General features: G+C 43.9%; 1 protein-coding gene across 4 annotated transcripts in view; it reads left to right on the top strand.

Annotated features, from left to right (window-relative positions):
* Nucleotides 1-23,227, top strand: part of NHEJ1 (non-homologous end joining factor 1) — a 109,556-nt gene that overhangs the window by 33,628 nt on the left and 52,701 nt on the right. The window contains exon 6 of one of the 4 annotated variants that reach the window (XR_006415519.1): nucleotides 3,203-3,309. The exons of the other annotated variants lie outside the window; for them this stretch is intronic. The gene's annotated coding sequence lies outside the window, so the exon portion shown is untranslated. The remainder of the gene's footprint in view (nucleotides 1-3,202; nucleotides 3,310-23,227) is intronic. 4 annotated transcript variants of the gene reach the window in all.

Genomic DNA, 23,227 nt, shown 5'->3' with positions numbered 1-23,227 from the left:
CCCTGCTCCTCACCCGGCAGCTTCAGGCTAGGGGATGTGAACAGCTTCCGCACACTGACAGTTGTGCAGAGATTCACCTTCCTTTCAGTGCACAGTATGAATGTGTGTGTGTCTGTGTCTATACATGCACATGCAGGGATAGCAGTATGGAGGGAGCCCTGTACTTTCTCTCCCTTTTCCTTCCACAGTAAAATTATTAATATACTTCTGTGAAAAGGCTGCCACAGAAGGCTGAATTTCCCATCATTCATAGCGCCTGAGATCAAACCTAGGGATAGCCACACTCACATGCACCCCTCTTTCTGATACATGGAACAGTATGCTACTCAGAATGACCCAAAGCTCTTATTTAAAATGTGGAACAGCCCTGCACATTTGAAAATGACTTGCAAGACTGACACAAAGTTGTTTTATAGTTTCTCTAGCACCAGGCAATGCATTGCCTTCTGATATCCTATTGATCTTGCAGTCTCTACTGACTGGAGATAGCATATTTGGGCTACAGGCTGCTGATCGGACTTGGCCACAGACATTATTGAAAGGGGGATGTGCAAAAGAGGAGGTTGTTCAGCTTTCTTGTCCCAAGGCAGTGCTGCAGATTATTGTCGTAGATACTGTTATCTACAACAATAACACGTGTGAAAGAAAGCTGAATCCGATCCCTGCATAAATAATTGTTCACACAGACTTGAGAGAATGAGATTTGCAGAGAAAAGCAGAGCCCTTTGATTCTGCTTTAGAAAGATGTTAGAGGACCTTGATTCCTTTATTCAGAATTTGCTGAAATTTCCTGATTGCAGGTTTTGCTAGATTCTTGAGTGGTCTTTCCAGGTTTTGCTACTGGGTCTTGGAGCAAATGATAGCTGTGTTTTAATTCCAGTGAATTCAGGTTTTTCTTCCTGCCATCCTTTGCAGGAGAAACATATGAAGCTTCCAAATGGTTGATTTACAGCTCCCATTATCCCTCACCATTGGCTGTGCTAGATAGGATGATGAGAAATTCAGTTCAACCACATCTGAAGGGTGACATGTTCACCATCTCAGCTTCACAGGATGAGATCAGCAATCCTTCGATTTGAATCTTTGCTTTTCTATAGCATTTATTTCTAATAATCTAACCCTTTTGATTGCACAGAACAAAGGTAGAACTATCTAATTGTTGCTATTGTGGAAAGTATGTCAGTGATGTGGAGTTTTTGTGCAAACCTTGCATAATAAAGTCTGTTTGCAGAATATGAGTTTATGAAAAGCTAAGATGCTGTCTGATAGCAGATCAGACCATTGGCTTGTCTAGTCTAGCACTGTCTCTTCTGATTGTCAGCAGACATCCAGGGTCTAGTGTCTTTCAGATCATCAGCTACCTGATCCTTATAACTGGGGACTGAGACAGAAAAAGTACAGAAAATGCTGAGCCCTACTAGACTGGTCTTTTCCTTTTAGCTCTCATTGGGTCAAACGCATTCATCATTTGTACCTGCCACAAGGATTTCAGTAATGCATCTGCCTATTTTAAGATCTTCTGGAAGTAGTTCTCTATAACAAGGATTCCCAACCCTTTTGGGGCAGTAGGTATATTTTGAATTTTGAGAATTGTGGGCACCAAAGGGCTTCGATGATGGGTGGATGGAGCTTTCCCCTTCATAAAATGGCTGCAGCTGATCACAAAACACTCATTTTCCAGAGAGCAAACTAAGGATATGAAAGGAAAAATATCTCACACAAGAAGCAGGGGGGAGGTCTAAGCTTCAAAACACGAAAGCACACTTTTGAACCCAAATAAAGATAACACTGGAGGGCAGCCCTTCAGTTTGCAGTGTGCCACTATCCCAGTTTTTAAAAGATACTTTAAAAATCTTATGAAATAAAAAATCTAGAGATAGGGGACTAGTGGCTGCCAGGAGAAAGACCCCGTGGACACTATGTTGGAGAACTCAGTGTTTCAAGACTAAGATGCAGGAAATCTGATATCCAAGCTAGATGTAGGCAGCCTGCTTGGGCACTTGAGCCATTTGGGGTTGGGCAAAAAGTTGGTATTTGCTTGCAAATATTATAGTACTTGAGGGGCAAAAATCCTGCAAGTACTGTTGGAAAAGAATTGCATAAATGGAGCAGGATTATCCCACCCTTCCACCACACCCTGGAAAATGAGAAGAACACGAACATGCCCTCCCTGCCACGATCTGCACATGTGCCAGTGTGATGGAAGCTGTCTATTTATTTGCTCATCGTCACCTCTTACTCACTGTGGATATTTTTCTTTCCTTTCTCTCGGGTCTCCCCTCCCCACCCCCACACTGTACCAGATCTATAATTTGTTTTATGACTTCCCTCCCCCCGCCCCAAGAACACTAGTTTTAGGAGCTAAAAACAAACAGTATTTTTAGCCATTCACTTCTGAAAGATCATGCCTGATGCATCGTTGCTGCTGTCTGAAGCTTCCGTCCCACACATGCGCATGAAGAAGAGCGGGGCCACATGCTGGGATGGTAAATGAGCACAAGACATCTCCAATCTGGCCTTTATTGAGGTCTGGCCTGGTGTGGCATAAGAAGGATGTGCCCTGGAATCCGCCAGCCACCAGCGTGGGCAGGCCTTGTAATAAAGCAACTCTATATTTATTCTCTCTGTTTATCCTTTGCCCTGTAATAGTCCAGGGAGCCTTTCAAAAGGCCTTTCCCCGTTTGGAGCTGGAGGGGATTGGAAAGCAGCAAGGAATTTGTGGATGTTCCAAGGACCATGTGGGCTTGCTCTCTTTTAACCATGTACAGCTGAGAGTCAGCTCCCATCTCTGAATATGGAAGAAGAGAATGGGAGGGTCTTCTGCTTTAAACCTGCCTTTGGAAAAGGTCCAAACCAAAAGGCCCTCTGGAAACCTTTTTACTTTCTTACAAACTTCAAGCATATAAAGAGAATGTTGGAACTCTGAACATTTCTGTTTCTCTCTAAAGTTGCTTGTCTTTCACAGAATATTCTGTGCTGCAGTGAATCACAGTTTTAAACAGATTTTAAAGCATTTCTTATAATAGGCATTGTGTGCCTAGAAGATTCCAGAATCATCACTCTCAGAGGCTTTCCTGGAATTATTAGAGCAGATTTAGGGTGCTGTATTGATTGACTTGCCCTAGGGAAGCTGTTTAAGCTAACTGACTCATGGGAACCCTTTAGACTATAATTCCTTGTTGTGTGTTTTACCTGGTGTCAGCTGCAGGTTTTTGAGGTGTTTGGACAAGACCCCACTCAATGGGCCTACCTACTCAGTGCCATTGTCACGACCCTCTTCCTTGACAGACAGAGAAAACCAGTAGCCAAGTAAGCAATGGCATCTTCAGTTCTTTCTTCTAACTATCTATGTCTGGAGTAGGGCAAGAAGCATGCATACCACCTTGAGTTCCTTGGACAAACGATGGAATATAAATGTAATAATTTCACAAACAACATGACAGTGCCTGGGGAAACATGTAACCAGGGGAATTGCAAGAGAAGTGGAACCGGTACAACTTGTATGTGGAAAAGATAGACAGTTCTAAATGCAAAATGTCACCTTGTTTTTCTCATTTCTGCTTTTTGTTCTTCTAGCTCTGCTTTAATGTACAAAATGGTAGAATTGGAAGACTCGAGAAAGAACATGCCCTTATAGCCAATTCATACAGTGCACATATACTGCAAGACAGTACTGACCTGCAGAGTCTGAGCAGGGAATACTGATTTCCACACTTGCAGTGCTTATCTGCTTGCAGTTCCCTGGTGTATGTTTCCGAGTGTCTTATGTCTCCCCTTCATTCCATATCTTTACAGGAGACAAAGCATGACTCTCATGTGAAGTGTGACACAGTTTTTAGTAAAGTGGAAGAGCGAAAAGGGAGGGAGATGGGTGAGGGAGAAACTAAGCATAAGTGGTTGTATTCTGTGGAGTGGACAAAAGCCCCAGACCTGGCATCCCTTCATAGATAGTCTCAAATAAAGCCTTACAATGGGTTTTGAACCAAAGACTAGTTTCCAGTATGGAACATTATTCTTTTGTTTGTTGACTTGGAGAATGGAACAAATCAAGCAGCAGAGGAATAGCCAAAAGTCTGGTTATAAGTTCTTTTTAAATGAAATTATATGTAGTCCTCATGCAGATCATTTTCTGTGAGGACTGGCATCCATATCTTGTTGGGTGTACACTGTGCCTCCTAAGTGCATGTACGCCACATGCATCAAAGTACATGTGTGGCAGATTGACAAGAATTGTACTTTATTTTCTATGTGGAGGCACTTTCCATGTTGCAATGGCATACCCCACAAAACAGGTCAAATTCTAAGATTGTGGCCTTTGTGCTTCTCCTGTAAGCCATGAAGGATGCCCCCTAGTTATAGAATCTGTGTTTGGATCACTGATAGTGATCACTGATAGTGTTTGGAGGACACTGAAAGTGGCACTGATGACTGATAACGTTTGAATCACTGGAAGTGGCCTTCCCTAGCTTGGTATCCTCCAGATATCTTGAATTACTCAGCTGTAATCCATCCTGCTCAGGGATTACCATCCCTTTCTGACATTTCCATACCAACTGGGGAGGATAATGCTCTCAGTGGCTGCTAGTCCTGATGTGAAATTAGCTATTAGGGGCAGGATGCTTACATACAAAATTTACTGGTGAATATGGGCAAGAGGGTGCTGTTGCACTGATGTCCTGCTTGTGGGTTAACCACAGACAACTGGTTAGCCACCATCTGCAGAGAATGCTGGATTAGATGGATCCTTGGGCTGACTTATCAGAACATTTAAGTTCTTTTTTTTAATTTTATTAAAATTTTAAACTAATACTACAAACATCAAATATCACATACATCGGATTTACTGGGTCAACCCCCTACTACATATTTTTTAACGTTCTATAGTCAAATTCAAATCAGTTTATAATAACTTGAAAACATCTCTAAATTTACGCCAAGTCCCGTTTCTCCAGCCAGTTATAGAAAAAGTCCCAAGTTTGATAGAAGTCAGTGTCTTCTTTCTCCTTCAGTGATAAAGTCAATCCATCTATTTCTGCGCAGTCCAAAATCTTCCTTAAAATCAGTTCATTGGTGGGTAGTTCCTCACTTTTCCAGTATTGAGCAAATGCAATCCTCACCGCTGTGATTAAGTGTAACATCAAATACATTTCCTGTCTGTTAATATCTTCCAGTATGATGCCTAACAAGAAAACTTCAGGTTTAAAAGCAAAGGGTTTTTGTAGTATTTCCTCCATCCATTTATGTATTTTAATCCAATACTTTTTCGCATTATCACAAGTCCACCACATATGATAAAAAGTATCCACTTTACAACATTTAAGTTCTTAGGCTGGGAAGGTAGCAGATTGAAGAAGGTTGCCCTGGAGTGCTCATGTGTAGGTGTTATGAACTCTCCAGACTTGTACTGAGCAACGTAGCCATTTCATCTGTCATGAGTTCTACGGCTTCTCTGCTTGCATATCTTTGCTGCACCAAGTTTATTTGTCTTCACCTTTGGTGTTAGTGTCAGTGTCTCCTTCTCTTCCTATTTCTCCTCCTTTTTTTCTTTTTCTTTTCTTTTCTTTCTTTTTGTTATATCATAACTTGCTCCCATTTTTTCTTTCCCCCAGTTCCCCAGTTTTTCTACCACTGTTTTAAATCCTGAAGGCTTTGAATATGCTTTAGTCCCAACTTGCAGTTCCATATGCCCTATTATTCCTTTAAAACCAAACTGAACATAAACTAGCTTCATTAACCCGTACTGAACTGCCCTTTCCCAGTGAGTGTCTGAGAGCTGGAACACTGCTGGCCTGTTTGCCTGGGTGCCTGTAGGTCGAGTGCAATCTCTCAGTGAAAGCAACAATGTGAAAAGGCCAAATAATTCCTGGAGATACTGACGCCGAGGAGGAGTGTGACTCTGAGCAGCCCATTCACGCCTGGAATTCTATAAATACTTTTACTGTGTGGCACTAGGAAAACTTCAAGCCTTTTTATTAGTGCTGCATATAGTGTAGTAATTGTGTGTGGCTTAAGTGTGATTCCTGAGCCTGGTCTGGGGTTCACGTTCCTGGGTGTGACCTTCTGCCCTGATGACTGACAGTGACGGGAGAACTGCGAGGGAAAGTGACACCAGAGGCTCGACAATGTCAGCCCTTTGGGGCATTTATGGAAGCGCCATCACGCTTGGCAGGTTCTCTCTCTAAGCTTGGTGCCCACAGTCCTGATTCTCTCGTGGTCTTGCCAGAGCAGGATTAGGGCAGCAAGAGGTTTTAAAAGCCCAAGTCAATTATCAGGTTCCTGTTGCTCAGCTTTCTCCAACCTGGTTCTCTCCAGAGGGATGTGGACTATGATCCCCACTATCCCCATCCATATGACTAGTTGGGGTGATGTGAAGGGTAGACCATGCTCCTCTGGAAGCCAGTTGTTTGAGAAAGGCTGCTGTAGCTTACTTATTTTTCATCTTTGGTTTCTTGTAGATACTCAGTTTTTTCTCTCCATGTCTGTCCTTTCTTACACAACCCACTCATCCCTTTGCCAGTCTCCACCTGCCTGCCAAGGGCTCAAATTCTGCTAGTTTTGCGGCAGATTTTTTGTCTCCACAGTAATGTGCAGGAAGTTCCCCTACCCAGATCCTTTGAATGCATTTTGTTGCTTGGCTAATGTCCATATTGTTGTTGGGAGTCCAAGGGAAAATAGGATGCAGGGTTGCACATCCAATAATGAACTAAGTGATCCATTCAAGGTGGGTACTGATGTCTTCCTGCAGAAATGCACTGATTTTAAACCATTTGGAGACTGTTCTTGAATATGATCCTGGGATAAAATGTTTCTTGGGTGTGTATTTCAGTCTAGCGGGGCCTTCTCCAATGTAATGCCTTCCACATGTATTTGTAGTGGGAGTCCCATTATCCCCAGTCATCATGAGTAGATCTCTAGAGGGCAACCAATTGGGGAAGGCTGATCAGATTGATCAACCACAAGTTCTCTTCAGCAAGTGCAGTTGATAAACTCTGTTTTCTCCCACCATGAAAGAGCGCCATCATTATCCCATTTCCACTGTATCCCAGCCCTGCCTTCCATCTGTCCTGTTGGTGCTGCCTTCACCTGCGAGATAGCTCTGCCACTACATCTGCTTGATGTAGCTTCGAGGCACATCCGTTAGAGCCTGGCGCAAATACCTATATGTGCAATAGGTGCTGGTCACTCATGGAAGAGTAAGCAGTGTGGTGACCCTTGTCAGGCTTCAGGCAGTTCTTTCTGGTGCTAGACAAGGCTTGGAGAGGAAAGCTGGAGAGGGTGAGGTGGGACTCCCCTGTTCTGTGCTCCCACTGGTGTTACTGAGCTTTCTTAGCTTCCCTGGAGTGGATATTGGCATCCTCGCTAGCCAAGAGTAATATTAGGTCTTACTAGTCTTGTTGATGTTCCTGCTGCCTACAGGGTCTTATCCATATTCATGAGTCCACAGAGGCTCATCCATATTTATAAGCTTCCCTATAGCTAAGGTACATGCCCAAATGTGTGTGCAGGTTCTCTCTCCTCACCTATGAGGCACATGCCAGCCCACAAAGTGATTTTGTCAGTGTGAGGCCAGGGCAGGAGCAGGAATTGTTACCCAAACGCCAAGTGGAAAAGGCAGTTCCCTTCTCTATGAGAACATCTTGTCTTGCTGACACTGTTGCCTCCTGCACCTCTCTGTGTAGACCTCTTAGACAGAGAAGACCCATGGTTGCAGTGTCAGGACAGGATGCAGCATTTCTTCTGCCTTCCATCTTCCTAAGCACCAAAGTCCCACTTCTTCCCAACTTTCATTCACAGTCTCAAACAGCTCCCCCTGCAGCTTTCCACTTGGAAATCACCTCATCTTTTTAAGGTCAACTCACTGCCCTAACAGACACATGCCCGAGAGACCTTTGTTGGCCAGAAGGTCCTGAGCATTGGAAAAAAACTAGTGCTGAGCCACAATTTTGCAAAAGGCTTTTTTCTGAGAAAATTTCTGATATTTTTCTTTTTCTCACTCCCATTGCCCAGATTGGGATTTCCATAGTTGTAGCTGTGTTACTCTGTACCAGCAAAAATAAGAGGTGCCTTAAAGACTAATACATTTATGTTGGTATAAGCTTTTGTGGAAACTGTGCATTTTATCAGATGTAGCTAATACATTTTTTCCCCCAAACATTTCTTCTTGTGGCAGCTGCCATTTGCCCCGATACAAATGACAGCATCCCAGAGCAAAGGTAGGCTGGGGCATTGTGGAGGATGCAAAATGGTGGCCAAGGCTGCCAACACAGTTACTGCTCCACGGGTACTGATGGAAATCAAAGCCAAACATACAAACAAGAAGCTGTGCTACTGCCCCCATGAGGAACTGCTGGGGAACTTTTCTTCCTACTGAATGTTTCCACAATTTCTCCATTCAGAAATAGGGTTGAGAATTTACAGAGGTCATTGTGTACAGCTCTAGAAAACAGCCTGGGTGACAGGACAGCAAGTGTTCAAAGAAGTCTTGGTTTCGGACTCAAGGATGCCACTGTCCTGCTTTCCTGCTCCTCACCAAAACGAAAGGCAGAGACTCTTATGTAACCTCATTAGTGGTCCTCACCACCACGATCACCCTTTTTCCAGTCATTCATGCAGGATGAGGAAGAGAATGTATCTTAACACTGAATCTGTGATCTTCAGATGTTCAAGGAGAAAATGCATCCTGCGTCTGAAATTGCAGTAATAGTTTGAGCTTCTTCTCTTTTGGCCTTACCATTACCACAGAATGTAATCTTCCTTGATTAGTTTTTCTGCTAGGACAGAAGCCTTCCTGTTGAGTCCTGAGGTTTGAAACCTGCTCTAGCATCTCAGGTGTTTCTGGGTCATCATTAAAATGTTGTGAGAATCATTTTTACTGCTGAGAATTGTAATGGAAAGGAATCTGCTCAAAGGCAGCCATTTCTCCATGCGTTCCCTTACCTTAGGAGATGAATACAAGTAGACAAGATCCCCTGTCCTCTTTCCAAGGGCAGAGCTATTTGTATCTAAGATTTTCTCTTGTCCTCATAGCATTGGGGACTCTCCAAATGTTGATGAAGGAAACAGAAAGCTATACTGTAGGAGTGCAGAACTTAAGGCTGCAATCTGGCACTTGAGGGTTCCAAAGATGATGAAGCCCCCTTTCCCCGGCCCTACCCTCTTTCCCCAAGCAACAATTGATTGGTTGTTTGCTGACTGCTGAGCAGTTTTCACTGCCATTCAAAATGGTTGAAATGCCTCTCCCAAAGCTTAGTTACTGGCAGTAAGAACCTTTAAGCTAAAATGTGCTGGGAATTTTGGTTTGCCTCTTTGCCTTTGGCTCCACCCACCACTGGATTGTGGCTCCCAAGCGCTTGTCTGAATGGAATCTTGCCCTTGGGCTGAAAATAATTCTGTACCCCTGCTGCACAGTGTGGATGGGCAGGTAAAGCCAGCCTCAGCCATGAGTTATTGGAGGATGTGGCCCATCTGCCACCTCTTAGGCAAACTTAGGACAGCATGGATTGTGGCTTCCTGGGGCTTCCAGTTGGAGGGATCCTACATTACTAATCAGATGGCACTGTATAGCAATTACATCTTTTTTCCTAAACAGGTGTGTGTGTGTGTGTGTGTGTGTGTGTGTGCGCATGCATGCATGCATGCGTGTGTGCAGAGAAAAAAAAACAAGAAAAGTGATGGGGAAAGTAGAAGGTCTTGCAATTGGAAGGTGACATTTTTTGGACCCCCATAAAATTCCATGCTAATAAAAGCATCATCTGAAAGCACTCATGTGTAAAAGAGAAGGGGATTTAACCAGGACAGCTCTGTCATTTCTCAATAGCAATGTGAGCTGTGAGTTGTCCCAGAAGCAGGTTGACACTGTCTTTTCCTCTGAGGCAGCAGTCTGCAGGAGGTAGGAAAGAAGACTTGCTCTGTCCTTTAACTTTAAATAGGGGAGAGTGGGAACTGTAAGAATACAGGGTGGGTTGTTACCTTGGGCTTTAAGGGCTTTGGAAAAAAGTTGTCTGGAAACACAAAGTCCATGAAATAGAGATGACTGCACCACTGGCCCCCAAGTACTAATTCACATGAGTGGAGCATATACAGACATTCTAATGGTGAATACACAGACCCTTATTTCCTGGTAACTTGCACATACCCTTGTCTGAGCTGACTATAGGTAGGGAAGAATTTCTCCTTTAACAATTGCCCATACTTTAAAAACCTATAGATTTGGGTCACTGTGGAGATTTTTCATTGGCTCTGTGACAAGTGATAACATTTTTTTCCAGAGAGTCTAAGGGAACATGAGAGGTCCCTAAGATGGGGGAGGGGGGAACCTAGGAAGCCAAATTATATTGGCAAGTATTGTCAATATTGATTGCCAGGATTTTGGGAATTTTGGAGATGCTAGGGATTGAAATCAGGACCATCTACAAGCAAAGTATGGTCTATTTCATGCTCCTCATATAGCAGTAGGAATTTATTTGTCCTACTTCATGAGTTAACTGGCCTTTTGTTCCTTGGCAATAGGCTGGGTAGCCATAGCCTCCTTTTCTACCTCCTCTCTCGCTGGGGTGAGCCTGCAATCCATTCAGCCAAGTCCTCAACTGGTATCTACTGTTATAAAAAAATGAAATAGGCTTGCCTGCATTTTCTGCACATGCACAACTCTCCTCCACATCCTTTGGCATTTCCCTTGTGGCCCGAAACCTCCAGAATTCATTGTCTTTAGGACTGGCCAACTTGAACAATTCTGTTAGAGAGGAGTCTTATGGCTCCCTAAAGAGTATAGCATTTGTTAATACATTCACTAGCCTTTCAGTCACTGCAAGACATTGTGCTTTTTTTCTGCAGTGATAGTTTTAACATAGCTACCCCTCTAGAAATTGCTGCTGCCATTCCTTCTACCAGATGTTGCATTTGTGAGTTTGCACTGATAAGCTTGCTTCTCTAGGTCTTCAATAGCCATCTTGGCATTACTGGGACAAGAGGTGGGCTCAGGATCCTTAGAGGAATCCTCTTGGAGCAGGATAGTGGGTGGATGGGTAGGTAGGTGAGAGCATGCCTCCTTTACTGTTCCTTTGCCTGCCTGATTCCATGCTTCAGCCTTATGCTGCCCACAGATTTCTACCATCAGCCTTCTGAATATCTGCCCTTCCCCCCTGCCTCCTCCCAATCCCTGGGAGCGCCTGGCTGTCTGAGCTGCTCCTTTCAGCTACTGGACTCGGTGACTTTGCTTGGTCTCTTGTTCAGGGTGTTTACGGCTCCAAGGGAAGCAGCCCTGCTGAATTCCCTGTGTACTCTTAATTTCATAGTTATATATATCTATCTCCATCCATATCCATATAGTTTTGATATAGGTTTTATTGGCATTTCCATACATTTTACAGACACAGCTGTTACAGAGACACATTTCACCCAAGAAACCCCAGGGGAGATGGAGCCTGAATCGGCTCAGTCTTGGCCCAAGAACAAGGCTCTCTTCTCTCTCTCCCCCTCTATCAGTGTCAGAACGCGCTTGGGGACGACATGTTGGCTGGCTAGGCTGGGCCTCGAGGGAGCTGTCTTGCTGCCATGCAGCCATAAGAACTAAGATCTGAGGCCTTGCAGTAGCGAGGTACTTTTGTTTTCTTCTGTGGTGAATGTTTACCATTTACATGGCAGTGCCGAACAGTTTCTGCTGGGCCACACTCTGAGATAATGATAGGCCCAGTTCCAATACTAATCCCTTGTTTGTCTGATGCCAGTCAAGAATGAAGTGACAGGAGCACAACAATGCTAGCATGCTGTGATTTATGACCTAGGAGCATAGGAAGGTAGGTGCCTTATACCAAGTCCAGAGTATTTGTTCATCTGGCCCAGTGTTGTCTCAATTGACTGACAATAGTTCTCCTTCATCTCAGGCAAACACAATTTCTATCATCAGCACGCAACCAGATCTTCTAAAGCTGTGGAATAAACCTGGAACTGATATATTCTTCCATTGAGTGGTGGGCTCTCTACCTTCTCTTTTCTTCCTTCAGGATATTGTTCTCAACCTATAGGTCCTGCTAGCTTGTTTGGAGGCCTCTTGCAGCTCATTCTTGGAATGGTTTAGGGTTGCTCGCCCCTACCACTGTGTAAGGAAAATTAATAGGTGGCCTTTTCATAAGGCTTATCCAAGTTCTAGAGTTCAGTGAATATTTGAATTCAAAGGGCTACATATGATCCCTTCTTGGTCTCTGTCTTTTAGTGTATCGCCTACCCCTTTCTAAACCCCTGATGATAACTACTCATATGCTGCTCAATCTCTCTCTCTTTTCAAAATTTTCTCCATAGTCCATTGTATTCCATCACTGGGCAGGAAGCATATGGATTCTTACAAGCAATTAGTTTTATCAACAAAGCTTGAGTGACTGTGCACCTGCCAGCTTAAATGTAGCCAATTACAATGGTAAGTAGAATGACAATGGGGTTTCTTAGGGCATTACTCCCTTGGTCAATAGCTTGCTTTCTGAATATTTCTTTTAGACGTCCCAAAGTCAGTCTCTCCCATGTACAATTAACTTTGTATTTCAGCATATAAATCTCTCTCTCTCTCTCTCTCTCTCTCTCTCTCTCTCTCGAGAGAGAGAGAGAGAGAGAGAGAGAGAGAGAGCTTTGACTATCAGGTCATATGGAAGATAAATAAATAAAGCACACACAGTCAACCAAAGGCGTTAAATTAGATGGTTGAACTCTGCTTTCATATTTGCCTTTCTGAGAATCTCACTTTTTAGGTTTTATACAACTAAGTTGCTCGTATTCACTTTTAATTGTAGAAGACATTTTTGGATGTTTCAGAAATGGGTGCAGATCTCACACACACAACTTCTAGGGATCAGGTTGAGATTTCTATCCATTGCGTTATGTATGTTGCCTTTTATGACTGTTATCATAAAAGGAGCATTGGATCTCCTGTATGATAGATAGGGTTGGATCCTATATATCATAAGGGGCACATTAAGGTACAATAGGTTAAAGCATGTTCATGAAAGGAAACTTCCTACAGCTTCTTCCTCCCAGAAGTCCACTGGAAAACCCTACATTTTTCAGAAAGCACCCCCCCCCCCGCACTCTCTGAAACAGTTTTTATGGGCTGTAGGTGATTGCAGTAGGTAAGAGGATACAGGAAACATTCCAGCTGTGAACCTCCTGTAGTTAGTTTGTCTTAAGATCTGAATCATAGACAGTTTTCTCTTCCTCTTAAATATTTTTCTCCTCCATTTTCTGAGCCCTTACTGACATATCACTCTTCTCTTACTGTTGTTAAATGTCCAGTTATTGCAAATGATGCATGCTGAAAATATGAGAAATCATGTAAAACTATATTCTTTGCATGCAGTATGGATTTTCCTTCATGCAAAATTTGGCTACTTAAGTAGTTTATGGGGTACTTTATTCTGTCATTCCACATGCACACATACTCCCACACACACTGTCTCATCAGGCCTTTTCATTTTCTGTAGGCAGGCCTATAGAAAACGTAAGTGTATTTCAGTAGCTCTAACAGATGAGGTCTACATAACATGAATGGCAGATGCAGGCAATTCTTGACCCAGTAGAGGAGATAGTTCTACAGCCACTGCATTCTGCAAAGAACAGCCAGCAGGAGGCTACACTAGCATGTATTTTGCTTAGTGCAGAAAAAAATAGCCATTTCTGAAGACCGTGTGCTCTGAGGAGTGCCCCTGAATGGACAGTTGAGATGCTTGCACGTGGCTAGAGGGGTAAATTAAATGTAATGATGGGAATGGGGGTCTGAAGTGCCTTTCCCTCACCTCTGCAAGTCTAGCATGAACAGTCCCTGACCACAGGCACACCATCTTCTTTTGTGGGAGCTTGTGATGATTTGAAGCTCTGTTTTCTTTTGAGGAAAGAGAGGAGTTCACGTCTGCTTTCCCACCGGATCTCAGTGTTTGGATTGCTCTGAGTGGCCTCCTCCTCCCATGCTACGCTATCCAATTTTCTGCAGAAACCTGTTTAGTCTCCCCCTGCCTCCTCCACTCCTCTCCCTGCAGACCTTTCTCAAGATGTACAGTCTGTTGGCTCCTATACGTCTGGGACAGGCCACTTTCCATCCCAATGACTGTTTCCCTGGAGCAGGTCCCCAGTGCTTTGCCTGTGGCTCCAAGGCCTGTCATATCCCACGGTGGCCTATCCCCTGGACTGTTTACTGTTCTTTGTGGGCTGATGGGTTTCCATCATAGCCAAGGGTGCCACTGGGGAAGAGGGAGCAGGCTCGTGGCCACACGAGGGCCGGGAGACTGAGCAGCACAAGCCTAACCTTTATAGAAGCCCATGGACTGCACAGCTCATAAAGCAGCCCCTGGACAGAGAGGGGGATAAATCACTCGGGTGCTGGCACTGGTGGTTACCCACGGTGAGACACTGGCTTTGCATTGGACAGGCCCCAGACCAACAGCTGCAGAAGAGCGGAAAAGCTGTGAAAGCTCAGGCAGCCTTTTTCTCCCCTTTTTCCGTTTTCTTTGCCTTGTCAATTGTCTTGCCAGCAGATTCAAGTGTGCACTTTAAGGCTGTGTGCCCCTTTATCCTGGACTGGGCCCTAGAGGTAGAGAGAACCAACCAGGAGTTAAAAAGAAGTTTGCTTTCAGGTTTCACCTCCACTCCCTAGGTTGTGCCAGAAGGCGATGTACCCTGCTGTTGATGGCAAGCATTTATAGGTGAATTGCTTGGTCTGGGGGAGAGGGTGGGTTCGTTCAAATGGCAAATAGACATTGTAAAGGGCGGGATAGAAAAAGATCTAAATAAACAAAATAGGCAGTGGGACAAATGCTGGTGAGGCAGGTCTTCACAAATGGGACTGTGATAATGTAGACTTCTGCATGGGTGGGATACCATGAAACTCACATGAAATCTTGATGCCAAGCAATCTTCAAAAGACAGACACAAATCATGAGACAGAGCACAGGATTTGTGTGGTGCAATAGGCAACTTCCCTTGGATTCTAGCTCTTTCTTTTCCTTTGCTACAACCCTGGTTATGTATTCCTGTCTGACAGTACTTTATAGATGGGTCTGATTAGCAAAGTGTGGCAACTTGATCCTTTGTGGTGGGGCCTGTCGGCACTAGATCTGGAACTCCTGTGCCAGAAGGATGAGAACCGTTCCCTACTTATATCCATTCTAGTTTATATTATATAAACTTGGCCATATTTATATTATGCCAGTCTGGGAATTCTTCAGTCCTATCCGCACCCCAGCACATTCCTCTGCTCACATAATTGCCTTTTGTCATCTTATTTCATTTATGAACATACAAAAGCCCTGTTGGATCAACTGGTGTCCATCTCAGCCAGCTTCTGCTCACAGTGTGGTCTAGCAGCTGCCTGTGAGAAACATCCGAGCAAGACATGTGTGCAAGAGTGCTCTCCAGCAGTGATGGAGGCAGCATGCAGATGGACTAGTATCCAGCGATAGCCGTCTCCACAACAGATCCATACTTTAACTATGTGCTGTGCAAAGAAGCACTTACTTTTATCTGTCCTGAAGCATCCACCAATCAGCTTAATGGGTTGACCCTGGATTTTAATATTATGGGAGAGAAAGAGAAATGTCTGTCTATATATCGAGTATAATTGTGTACGCTTCTATCATGTCTCCTCTTACGCTGACCTTCCACTAGGAAGGTTAGAGGGGTGTACATGGTAATCCCCATTCTCACAACAACCCTGTGAGGTAGGTTGCGACTGGCTCATGGATATCCACTGAACTTCATGGTTGAGCAGGAGAATGATCTTGCTCTCTTTCATTCAGGTCTGGCATTTTATCTACTATACACATTGGCTTTCACTGAATATATTAAACCTAGCACTAGTTTAACCATTATTTCAGGTCTGGTGTGTTATTATACTGCTACTACTGCTGTTCTTACCATTACATTTATGCACTACTTTTTTACCTATGCAAGGAACCCAAGGTGGCTTATTCTTTAGCCCTCCTTACCATTTTATCCTTACAACAACCCTGTGAGATAAGTTAGGCTAAGAGTCTGTGACTGACTTAAAGTCATGCAGTTAACTTCATGGGCCTTGTGGGGATTAGAACATGGATCTCCAAAGTCCCAGTTTAACACTTTAACTCAGGGGTCTCAAACTCACGGCCCGCGGGCCAATTGCCGGGCTGGGTGGGGCATGAGGGAGGGGCCCTGCGGCCTTCAAAGCGCCGGCGGTGCCCGGGCCGGCCTCCGGGTGCCACGCGGGATGAGCGGCCCACCACCACCACGGGGGTGGAATACTTGATGCGGCCCAGCCTCACCCAGACTGCCCCCAGGTAAGTTGAGTTTGAGACCCCTGCTTTAGTATGCCACACTGACTGTTTCTGTTATGTTGCTCCTTTAATTTAGCTTGGGGTCCTCCCTCTCTCATTCTTCCAGACACCCACCTTCCCCATGTTGCCTTGTTGAGCCCATTCTTGATTGACCCACTCAATAGTGCAGCTGTGGAAAGGCACACAGAATCTTAATTAACTATGGTATTAGTAGTTCACTGTATGCCCAGTTGTAAACTTTATAACTTTTTTTGGGGGGGGGGTGAGGAGGGTGTCCTTGCAAAGTGCATTTAAGGCTTCTTCATACACCCTCAAGTTATATGGCACCCATCTTTAACCCACAGGAGTCCACAAAGCCAGGTTAGGTTCAGAACTGTACTGCTTTGGTAATGCGTCCCTAACTTCCAGTCTCAATACAAGAGCTTTAGATGTTCTTCTCTTAACTCATCCTAGAATGACTGATACAATCTGAAGCTACTGGCTGGAGGATGTTTAGGTACCATGTCCAGTTAGTGGGACAGTGGTGGGGCAGGAGGAAGCCAAATTAGGCCCCATTCTCTGCCCCCAGAAGCGGAACTGCCAAGGCTGTCCTGGTAGTATACAGGCCAGTTCACTCCCTGCCTGTGCTGCTGATGCTGCATGCCTGCCTTTTGGCTCTGTAATAGCTCCAGAGCTTTGCTTTGGGATTAGTCTTTAATTGGAAGCCGATTTTGTTTCTCTTCTCCCCTTCACAAGGCTCGCCAGTCCCAGCGGGACAAAGCGATTAAGTTGAGGTTTTGGAGGGTTTTTTTTAATATGGCAGAATTATTTTGGAACGGCCGGGATCCTTACATGATGGACTCCTTGAGAAAAAAAAATTCCCCAGGCTTTGCCTTTCCTACGGGGGCCCCTTTTCAAGTGGTTTTGCACAGTACATGTCTCTGGGCAGCATGCATCTCAAACAGTTGCTGGTAATTATAGAAGCCTCTTTCCCACACGCCCATTACTCAAAGGATTCTTGTGTGTTTCACAGAGTTTTGCTTCAGCCTGAATAAGACTCTGTTCAGGATTTCCGAGGCCTGGGATAGCAAAGCATCTCCCCGCTCCATGCAGGCTTATCCCCCTTCAAGTTGTTGGATGGTCCAAGGGCTGGGACAGTATGAGAGAAACCCTTCTTCGTTGCACGCATGTGCACACACCTCCATGAAAGTTTTTTGCACTTGTTGGATCATATGTGCATGCATACGTGTGCACAGCGTTTTTGCAGGCTGTGTTAATAAAGGTCAGGAATCCCCTATCAGCAGGGTTGTGGGGGAGCAGACCTTTTCCTTCTCCCAGCAGTCTTAGCAAAAGGAGGGGGGTGTAGGGGAGGGGGAGAGAGAGGTGGGAGAACTATTCTCTGCTTGATCACAGAAACTCTTTCTGCAAACAGAACCATAACTTGGGGTTGAGAAATTCGAGTACCACATGAGGTAGGCTTCTTCCAAAGTCCTCTTTTACACAAGAAAGATCCTGCTGACTTGCCTTAACATTTTTTCCTTTACATGGGCTATTAGCCATCCTGTATGCAAAGAAGATTTATTCTCCAGACATTTATGCACGTATTATTTGGAACAGTTTTCTGTTGAAGTCAAAAGGACTTACTCCTAGATAAACAAATTTAGGATTATGGGTTTCAAAAATAATTAACACAGCCCATATTGTTTGTATGGAAGGTATGTCGTTAGGGTATCTTAAAGAGTAAGAAGTCTTTGTTGGGATGTAAAAAAGCCCTTGTGTTTGAGCCCAATACTTTTAAACCATGAAGGAGCAATGCCCATATGAATCAGTATTTACCTTTGTTTCTTTTTATGTATGTGTAAAAAAGCACGTGCTTCTGCACTGCATACACTCACTTTCATATTACACTGAAATACTGAGCCACACAGCTGTAGAATATATACCTTCTAGTCTGTGATGATTGTGCACATACTTGATACTGCTTGTATATTTTGGCCACAGCCCAGCTAACATTAGTCATGGTAGGCATTACAATCCTATGGTCCAGGTTAAGATAACTGCCACCATACGTGGACTTACACCAGTGTAAACATCCTTGGGTTCTTGGGCCCCTCTAGCAATAGTACTAAAAGTGCATCTACGGTGCCCCCTTGTAGATGATGGGTGATGTGGTGTGCTTTTGGCTCTGCCCCTTGCATTGGACATACTGCTTGGCCCATCCTGTCAACATTCATGCATTATTAGAGGGAAAGCTTACTTGCATCTGCATGTATTAAGCTTCCCTGTTCGATGTGTAAGCCACTGTTTATGCATGTGCCTTCTCACTGCAGAGGACTATGCAAACATGTGGGCATCTGTAGACTTGGCCAGGCAGTACGCCTGAGGCCAGGGCAAGGAGCTGCTTATCACATGAGTGATGCCCCCTTCACATGCATAATGCATGCAGGGGTCTAATGTAAGCAGAGCTGACACAATGACTGCAGTCCTGCAGAGAGCCTTGCAGTGCCACTGCAGTGCCACTTGCCAGCCATGCTATGGCTCCCTGATCACATTTCTCTTTTAGCAAGGCACTGAAGGCACCAGAGAGCACTTGGCAATGGCAGGAATGCTGTGATGTCGTTGTGTGATGCCCCCACAACTGTTGAACAAACTGGCTGTCAGGAAGACCGTGCTGCATCTCTTACATGCCACAGGCTACATGCTTCTCAGATAAGAGTTTGTGTCCTCTGTAGTTCCAGTGTTGTTTTCATAGCTACGTAACACTGTATGTACCGCAGGTTTGTGCTGTTGTATATTCTGTGTGCTTACAACAAGTATGCCTTTGGCAAGGAATTAGGATTGAGGGTGATAAAATTCTAGCTCCTGGTAAATGTTTATGTCTGAAGGCTTAAGGTGGAGTATTCATAAGGGTTTTGATAATCCAGATGATCCATCTGTGCTTCCTCCTTTACTGATAGCCTTGGCTGCTTGTTTGTACAAACTGTTCCTCCGGTGCTGAATTCTATTTCCTTGAAATTCCCATCATTAAGTTCTCATACTTGCATTCTTTCATACTTGTGTTTTGTTGGGATGGGATAGATGTTTGTTTGTTTGTTTACTTACTTAGGCTTCTATATCCTGTTCTTTAGCACAGAGCTCTCAAAACGGTTGTGCATTTCTCTACTGCAAATCTTGATATTTGGGCTCATGAGTCTTATCTGGTCCTGTGTATACAGGGCTGGCTCCTAAACTGGTCTGAATCCTGTTCTCCAGTGTGACTGGAATAGAGATAAGATGGGCCTGCTATTTCGGGTTTTCCATGGACTGATGAAATTACTTTTGCTTACAGCAATTGTTTTGCTAGTGTAAATTTATGCAGATAGGGTCAGAGACCACAGGACCTAGATTGATCAAGATAATTTTCCTACCACATCTCCAAATCATCCCATTTTATATAAGCCTTAGTCAGGACCAGCATTTTCTGGGTCATGGCCTTTTAGCTGCACTTACACCTATTCAAAGTAACAAAACTTCATAGGCATAATCTAGTTATTACACACAAGGGTAACTATAGATTATGCTAGTGAAATTGTTCAACTTTAAAATGTTAATAAGGTCTCGCCTATTTATCATCTCGTTGTCCAGGCAGCATAAGACAAGGATAGTATGTAAGTTTAATGGAACATTATTGGAGTTTCACTGAAACCACTGGAGCAAATTGGTTGACACTAACTTGGTCACATTTTTATCTCACCCCTTCTCTATGGAGCTAGGGATAGTATATACATAGATTTCCCCTTTGTTCCCTTTTGTTCCTAGAACCACCCTGTGAGGTGGGTTAGAGAGCAATATGTGACTGGCCTGAAGTCACTCAGCATGCGCTTGGCCAAGTAGAGATTTGAGCCTGGATTGCTCTGCCCTTGTGCAATATACTTACCACTACACCATACTTGCTTTCTTCCTCTTGAACAGCATGCTTTCAATGAGTCCCAATCATGGCTAAATTAGTTGGGCCGTAGCATTTCATTTTTATTCTAGCCCAAATTTCTCTATACCGCATATGGGGCCTAGTTAAGTGTTCTGTAGTTAGAATTTTTTTCTGTCATAAAAGAGTGTTTGTCTGCATGTCTTTCCCCCAAACCCTTTATATCAGCCAAAATATATTGTATTCTTACTGGATTTTATTGGATCAGGAACTGAAGCTTTCTGGCTCATTTTTTAATTCTTAGAGAAAGCATGGAGAAACCCAGATCAGTGTTGGGAAAATATAAAATCCTCCACCATATTTCACTATGTTAAAAATCCAAAATTGACTTGAATGTTTTGATAGAGTAAAGAACAAATTGCTACCTACTCACATTTCTGGTCCCCTTCTTCTGGGAGGTAGCAATATAATTGAGATGTTCCTTAGTCTAATCCTAAAATGACTGATCCATGGGGTGTTCTACCTCTTTTCACATGCTTTACTTGCATGGGGAACAGCAGAAAGCTGGTGCAAAGCATCCTCTGGTACATGAATAACTGCAAACAGTTGTTACTTTAACAGGAGAAGGCTGTTAGCCTATCTTATGGTAACTCCATTTTTGGCTTTGACTTAATGAGTGATATGATCACAGCTTGTAGCTTCCAGTCATTACCTGATCATGCTGGTCTAGGGCCAAATAGCAACTACTTTGGGCTTCAAAGGGCAGCTTTCCTGGAGATGAGTTTGGAAACATCACCAGCCAAATGGACTGGAAATGCAGATTTCACCAGGGAAATGTGAACAATAATTGGGAAGGTTTACTGGACAACCAGAAAGCCACAATTGCAAAAGATGGTTGCTTTGGTCAGAATCCCATCCTGGTTTGGAGGGGAAGTGGGTAGCTGCAATTAGAAATAAAAGGGGGGAAAAAACGGCATGAAGCAACTACCTAGGAAGAGAGCTGTCAGTTAGGGTATTAAGTAAAACTAGAGATTCATAGCCCCAAATTTGGGCTGGCTCTTTTGAATCCGTATATGAAATCCAGTCTTCCTTGTCTTTCTGCTCCTCCTGCAAATAGTACACATCCCCTCCTGTTCCTAAGCTAGGTGAGTTTTTTATCTTCCATCCTGTCTTCTTGGCTCTGCAGCCCCCCGCTATACACAGTCCCTCTTGTCCTAGACTCTTTATATGGCTTTCCCTTCTCCATCCTCCTCCTGTCTCCATGGCCCCCATATTGCTCTGGGATGTTCCTTTCCTGTCCAGACAGAACTCAATCCAGTTGTCTGCCATGGATTTCTTATGGAGACGAAACTCTGGGCCAGTTCACACCTTTGGTGCTTATTCTGCAAGCTGTGATACTTTTTTTAAAAAGAAGTTGTATTGAATACCTATGCGGTGAAATAGTCTCTTCATATGCACACAGACTGATGTGATAGTGGAAATGTTTCCAAAAATCTGTTTATGGTGGCATCCTAAATGGAGCTGCATGCACAGAGGAGAAAGCTTAATGCTGGACACTTTTAGCCTAGCTAGCCTATGAAGTGTAGCTGCAGGAGTATTGGAGTAGGACTGGAGAGCCTCAGGTTCACTCTGCCATGTAGCTCACTAGGTGACCTAGGGCCAGTCACTCTTTCTCAAAGTAACCTACTCCAGACGATTGTTGTATGGATAAAATAGGTGGAATAGAAAAAGACAATGTATGTTTTCCTGAATTCCGTGGAAGAAAGGCAAGCTGTAAATTTAATAAAGAACATGGTAACCTCCCCAATCCAAGGCTGGCACTAACTGAAAATAAGCTTTCAAATAGATGGTGTAAATCAGGTTTTGGCTTGTTGTCTGAGGGGTTGGATCTAGCCTGTTTCGATGCTCCTGAGGAGGTAGTGTACCAGGGTACATGAACCACAAGAGGAAGCGGTAAATACCCAATGTTTTCTAGCTAGGGGGCCAGAAACTTGAGAACAGTTTCCCTCTCTAGAATTTAAAGTTCAAATGCCAGCTGGTGGGATGCAATATAAAAATCACTGGTAGTAATTTTCAGGCAGATCTGATGTTATTCAAGAGCTGAGTGTGGTTTGTGTATTTAACATTATTCAGAGAGAGTCCTTTGTTAAACCCAGAGAGTGCTTTGTTTCTGCATTTCTTTTGCAACTGGTCTGTGCTCTTGCAGGTATGAAGGCAATCTGCCTGTCTGTGTGTGTGTGTGTGTGCGCGCGCGCGCGCACGCATGTGCACACAGGCAGCCAAACAGATATGTATCCATGATAACTGACAAACTAAGGTAGCACTTAGTGATAGGGCCAGAAGCACTTGTGGGGCTGAATGGTGCATTTAGAGACAGGTTTATGCTGGTGCAGTGGATTCTGCATGACAACACAGCAGTTCTCAGAGCATGTCCCTGAAGTGAGTCCAAAACGGTAGGCAGCAGTATTGATCCGTATCAACGAACCCAGGCTAGAAGTTTTCATCTCCACCACAAGCAGGTCTTTTCTAAAGCAAATGGGTCTTAATTACTCATTCAAGGCCTGCAGCAGGTCAGCATCTTCCTTTTCCCTCACTCACCATGTCCTGCTGGCACTACAGTCTTGGCCCATCCATCTGACCAAGCACATAAGGCAGATGTGGTCATCCCCATTTATAAAGCTAGTAAATATATTGCAACCAGTTTGTGTCCCCTCCAAAGGTCAATATTTGTGCAGAGTTTAATTTTAACTTAACAAGCAACTGTTTGCTGAGCTGCTCTCTTGTTTTAGTTTCTTACATACTCCAGTGTGTTCCCAAATATTGGCATGCCAACTTTTAAATTGTGGGAGCATAGGAGTGCTATATATCAGGGATGATGCATTTCATTTTAATGTACATGAATAATTTAATAAAATCCTTTAGAAGTGGAGCACTGTGAAAATTTGTAGGCATGTTTTCTGTGCAAATATGTCTTCACCCACTACCTTTTAACAATCATCAGAAGTATTGATATTGAAAGGTAGCAAAGATGTCCATGAAATAAAAATAAATCAAATGC

Source organism: Varanus komodoensis, unplaced genomic scaffold (assembly GCF_004798865.1).
Source record: "Varanus komodoensis strain SLA01 unplaced genomic scaffold, ASM479886v1 scaffold32, whole genome shotgun sequence".
NCBI lineage: Eukaryota > Metazoa > Chordata > Lepidosauria > Squamata > Varanidae > Varanus > Varanus komodoensis.
This window is presented reverse-complemented; position numbering and strand designations above follow the sequence as displayed.